A 5,908-nucleotide genomic window follows, 5' to 3' on the forward strand; every position below is an offset into this window, starting at 1 on the left:
GCGCCGATCATCATCCAGGTGAGGCCTGTCGCACAAACCTCGATCGTCGTGGCACCAGCCGCACTCCCCGGGAGACTTTCGCCGTCCGATGATGACATTTCCTACGTTCATAATTCAAAGATTAAACTTGTACAATTAAATATATGTACTACAAAAACTAAATTAGATCATTATTATTCATCACGGGTTGACTATCGGTTTGTCGATTCTTTTCTTGAAAACTCTCAGCTCATGTGGTGTATACATTCGACCGTTGATGATGGTCGCTCCTCCATTTGTCCCCGAGTGCATTACACCAAAATGTCTCGCACACAGGAACGAAGGAGAAGCGACCCCCACGACAACAATCAGGATTCTTCGTCCTCTCATATATATATGGTGGAACTCTCCCTCACTGATTCCTCTCTGACATTTGCGACCGTCGGTGATGGTAGCTCCTCCTTTCGTTCCCGAGTGCATTACACCAAATTGTCTAGCACACGGGAACGAAGGAGAAGCTACCCCCATGACAACAGTCTGGATTGTTCGTCCTCTCATATATGGTGGAGACTCGACAGACTTAAAGTCAACCCAAAATATCATTTAATTATCTTTCTAAAATAGGATTTGGCTGGTCTCACCCCGAGGTCGGAGGGGGTCGGAGACGGGGACGACGGCGGGGATGATGGAGGGGCCAGGGGCTCCTAGATTTCTATGAAAACAAAAACCCTATAAGCTATCAACTAATCATATGCATACACCTTGCATAGTGCTCTCCAATTTTAGCATTCAAAGTAGGAGTAGTTTTCCAATTTGAGCATTCAATTAGCAAAATCAAATCGCAAAATAAAGTAGTATTCAAATTAGGATGCATTCAATTATAAGCAAAACTACATCATCTCCATGCATCTGTACATCGTCGAATATTATCACTAATACACCTCGAATAATATCATACATATAGCATCGCCAGTACAGCTAGAACCGTAGCACCCGACGGGTATCGGCGCGGGCGGTGGACACCCAAAGAGAAGGAACCATCACAGGATCGCTCCAGTGAGATCCCTAAAGAACCTGCCAGGTATTGTCGAACCTGCCCTCCAACGCAACCATGTAGCGACGGACGTGCTCGTCCTCCTCGCTGACACGGTGACGTACCACCTCCGCGGTGTCCGGAAGCCTCGACACCGTCATTGGCCCACGCGACCGCCACCAAACAAGGATCGGGTCAACGACGGGCTGGCTCCTCACCAACCTACGCCCCCCGGGAGGTAGCACCTCCCAAAACCAGCCTGGCGGAGCCCAGTCCCGGACATGGCCCGTCTGATCAAGCCGGCCTCCTCCGCCGAGTCGACGATGAGGATGCGGGATAGGCATCGTCGACGTCGATGCGGGAATAATTGCTTTAACTAAAAAAATAAACTAGTTCTATTAATTTCCTTGCTAAAAATAAACTACTTATATAGTAAAATAAACTAGTTTTGTTAAATCAACTAGTTCAACTACTAAGCACTTACTATAAATAGAATAAAGCAGTTCTTACTAATTAAAAATAAACTATTTTAACTAGTTCTATTATTTTTCTAACTAATTATATTAAACGCTTTCTCTTCTTATTCTATGAACAAAATTACAACAGAAAAAAATCATAAAAATTCTATGAACAAAATAAAAATTCTATGAACAAAATTACAACACAAAAAAATCATAAAAATTCTATGAAACAAATTAACATATTCTTTGCATATATATGAACACACAAACATTTGCATATCCGACAATAATATCACCAAAAAAATCTATGAACAGAAAAAAATTCTAACTTTTGCATATTATTCATTTTTGAACAAATTACAACAACTCAATTAACTACACATTTAAACTACGCATCTAAATTAACTACACATCTAAATTAGGAAATTCATATATGGAGCTCCCACTACGCAACGGGGCGGCGATCGACGAGGAGGCAGGGCACGGGGGCGCACTACAAGAAATATGTCAACATGTGACCACCACTATTGGTCACTAAATGGTCACAAATTTTCGTTTGTGACCTTTTTGTGACCAAAAACATAAGGTCAAAAGCTGGCCGTCGTAAACTGACTATAGCGACCTTTCTTCTGGAATGGTTGTAGACGTTTATGACCAAAATACGTCTACTGTGGCATTTTGGTCACTAGCAACCTCCCCAGGCCACGTAGGCATCCAGCGTGGCAAGATGATGTGGCACAAGATTCAGCCCGATCCAATTAGGTGTTTTACAAGGGCCGAGCCCATTAATTCGGCCTATTTGTTGTTTTTTTTTCTTTCAATTTGAGTCAACTACATGGGTCGGGCCAAACAATTTGGCCTTTTTATTTCTAGGCCTTAGCCATTTCGCAGTCCATTTCATTAAGCCCTTTTGTACCATTTTTTCATAAATGCACAACATGCTGGTCCACTATTGTTTGGGCCATAGCCTTTTTAGAGCCCAAATATTATTTGATCCAATAGAACATCCAAACCTTTTCATTCACAGATTTCAAATTTACACATTTCAACAGCAAACAGTCAAACATTCTCTCAATTAAATGATCAAATCCAAAAATCTATCAATGAAACTCACAATAGCACATGTACAATAGCACATATTGCACGATCCAACAAGTGTACATACAATCAAAAAACAAATACACATGCACCAAAACTTGGTGGCAACATCAACTAAAACTTGGTGAACATATCCAGGCTTCTTCTGATCTTCGGTAAGAGCAGCAGCCACCTCAACGACATTAGATCTTGATCTACATAAATTAGTAGTGAGATACAGTGAAAGTTGAATGATTGCCACACAAATGTAAAAAAATCTGGACTGGTTAAATAATAATTGTATCCTTCTCTACAAGCACATATGAATAGTTAATAAGTACTAATCCTATCATGTATGGCAGGCTTGCAAGATGGAGATGCATACATGACTAAACACAAACATATTATGGTATGACCAGGGTGAGAAAATCAACAACTCAATCGACCCAACATTGAAATCGGACATGATATCTTAAAACAGCAAGAAAAAGGAAAAGTAGACTCATACATCAGGACCACTAAAACCAAGCACATCACAACCATGGTCGAGGAAATAATCAACATCTGCATTTTACCACAGTACACTTACCACAAAACTGTCATCAGTATAGAGATCATTAGCTAGCACCGCATGAAGCATCCATACATCAAACTGATTTTTCTGCTGTTGGTTGAAACACTACACGTCAACCAGAAATTTGTAAGTACATGAGACAATGGCTTAACAGAAGAACATTGTGACATCTTCGGCTATTTGTTTCAATAGCAGTACAAACCTCACCTCTGTTACACCCTCAGCAGCATTAAATAATGCCTGATAATCTGCACGTACAGAAGATTCATACACAGTCATTTACAACATTCAGCATGTTATCTACACAGAGAAGAGAAAAGTCAAACGGATCTCAATCATGTTGCCGTATTAACACATGCACATCAAGTAAGAGTGGTGCTCTGTTTTTACCACAGCGGCACAAGCGAGACAATGTCCGATTCGCCCTACTCCTCCACAACATTCGCCCTACGTTTCAAAGCACACTGCATGGGAACAAAGACACTTATGAACAAAGATATGCCTCAAATTTCAACAGAACACTACTGTGGTAGCTAAGCTAGTAAATGCACAAACATATAAGCATGCAGAAATAGTAGTACTAGTCATATACATGACACATCATGCAACAAGATCTAAAATGAATAATTCTGGGCTAGAAGAAAAAATATAATACCAAATACCAACTAAACAGTACAGGATGCTAGTAGCAGAACAAACACAACTATATCTGCCAAATGCACAGGCCAATTAAGCATGTTCCTCCAATATTATGCAATCTCAGATGCAAACAGGTAACAGCGCCTATTTTTCTTGTCATAAGAAGAGGCTAGAGCCCTTTTCTGTTTGGTGATGGTGTCGACGGGGCGACGGTATGCTCGCCTATATTTACAAGAACAACAACTGGGCATTTTGTACGAGTAAGGATATCCTGTAGTTACCTGAATTAACAAACTACGCACACCCTAAAAAGTGACAACAAAGGTACGCATGGGCATTCATGGCCATAGCAATAGTTCAAGGATAAAAGCGTAGATGATATATTTTTTAAGATCCACAAACCCAGACACAACAAGTTCTTACTAGACTATCAACATATATACATGTATGTTTTTACAACAAAAATGTCAAGTTTTTATGTATCAATAAGAATAAGATGGTCAATCAAACATTTCAAGGCATGGTATGAATTTCCATGACTGACAATCAGCTAGTTGCCCATCCATGATTTTATAGTACGGTGCAAGATAGCTATCGTCATTAAACAATTCAAGATTGAAGAATTCAAAACATGTGAATTGGAGTAAATTGTAGCTTGGGTATTCTCTGCATGAAGCTTGTCCTGGAAACAGAAATTAAACATCAGTCTAAGCCACTTTCTTGTATGGGATAGAGCTGTACAAAGGCAAAGAAAACAAAAACATCACTCACCCACAGCTTGTAGGACTTTGGACTCTGAGTCAGGCACCAACTGAACACATCAGTTGCCTCCTTGTCAAGCTTTGCATTATCTGAATATAATACACAGGTAAGCTAACCGGAATTTGCAAAACAAAATTAAACCGGCTCTATATTGCAGAATGAACACATTTCCACTCACTTTCTTGAATTGCCTTCACAGCCAACGACAAAAGCTATTGCGATGCTTGCTTCACAGCCTTAGAGCACTAACAAGAGCCAGCTCCTTTATTGTTGGGTAGGCTACTTCCAACCTTTCTGTAGCCTAAAGAATTCAATGCAGAGGTATTAGAATATTGTCTCATATTGAACATACCAAGGAAAAGATACAAAATAGTATGTATTAAACTGAGTTGAATTAGAGGACTACTATCAGTTAGGAAGCAAGCGCCGTGCATACAATCAAGCTGCAAGAATTGCATTTCTACACTATGGAGTCTGAGAGAATATCTAACCATTATCTTGGTACGGCAATAATCACTGTCACTCCCACTGGTATCAATTTTATTCATGGTGAAGTACAGCAAATTGCCGTGAAAGATTTAGTACAAACAGAACAGAGACTGGTCGGGCAAACGAGACATCAAATTCTTTCCCGAGAGCAGCGCCCCGCCACGCTTGTTCTTCAGTTAAAATCTCAACAGGTGAACTACAGTAATTGATAGGAAGAATTTCTCATGAGAAACATCAATCGATCACAGCAACTCAGGAAGCAGTAGAGTGGCTTGAGTAGGTAAGTTTTTGAGAATTGCCAAGCCTGGTACAAGCCTGGGAGTAGACTAATCAATCAAGCAAGGCTTGACCTGGTCAGAATCAGCCTAGATCGCCGAATGGGCGACGTTGGCTTGACTAGTTGACTCCCGACAGGACCAGTGCAGATGCAACCACACATGCATCATATTAACTGCAAGAGATCGACAGATATTCGTACCTTACCGGAGACCTTGCGCATCCCATCGAGGATGCAGCCGAGCAGCGACGACTTGCCGGACCCGACCATGCCGACCACCGCGGCCAGCTTGCCGCTGCGGATCTCCAGGTCGATGCCTCGAAGCACCTTCATCCCAGCCTCCGTCTCCTCGTCGTCCCACGTGAACACCCCGTCCCTCGCCTGCACGGCTACCCTGCCACCACGCGACGCCGCCGCCGGCTGCCTCTCCACCGTGCCCTCGTCCAGCTCCGGGCTCGTCATGTAATTGCCACACCACACCACTTGGACGACCAATCAACTCGCAGACGGAGACGGGGAGGAGGCGAAGACGGGGGATAGTGCGGAGCTGCGGGGGCAGACGAAGACGGCGTGAAAGGGCAGCCGCCACGGACGCGCTCCCATGGTGGGTTGGTGGG

General features: G+C 42.4%; 2 long non-coding RNA genes across 3 annotated transcripts; both read right to left on the bottom strand.

The window, feature by feature from the left end:
* Nucleotides 1-2,837: 2,837 nt before the first annotated feature.
* Nucleotides 2,838-3,898, bottom strand: LOC123070506 (uncharacterized). 2 transcript variants are annotated; one of them, XR_006433800.1, is made up of 3 exons: nt 3,515-3,898; nt 3,332-3,372; nt 2,838-3,229 (listed from the first exon to the last, which is right to left on the bottom strand). It is a non-coding gene; the product is annotated as an uncharacterized lncRNA (long non-coding RNA). The 2 variants fall into 2 exon arrangements; XR_006433807.1 differs by having other exon boundaries at nt 3,332-3,424.
* A 392-nt stretch (nt 3,899-4,290) lies between these two features.
* Nucleotides 4,291-5,620, bottom strand: LOC123070580 (uncharacterized). The gene is made up of 4 exons (XR_006433837.1): nt 5,493-5,620; nt 4,704-4,826; nt 4,535-4,614; nt 4,291-4,445 (listed from the first exon to the last, which is right to left on the bottom strand). It is a non-coding gene; the product is annotated as an uncharacterized lncRNA (long non-coding RNA).
* Between the last annotated feature and the right edge of the window lie 288 nt (nt 5,621-5,908).

Source organism: Triticum aestivum, chromosome 1A, assembly GCF_018294505.1.
Source record: "Triticum aestivum cultivar Chinese Spring chromosome 1A, IWGSC CS RefSeq v2.1, whole genome shotgun sequence".
Classification (NCBI taxonomy): Eukaryota; Viridiplantae; Streptophyta; class Magnoliopsida; order Poales; family Poaceae; genus Triticum; species Triticum aestivum.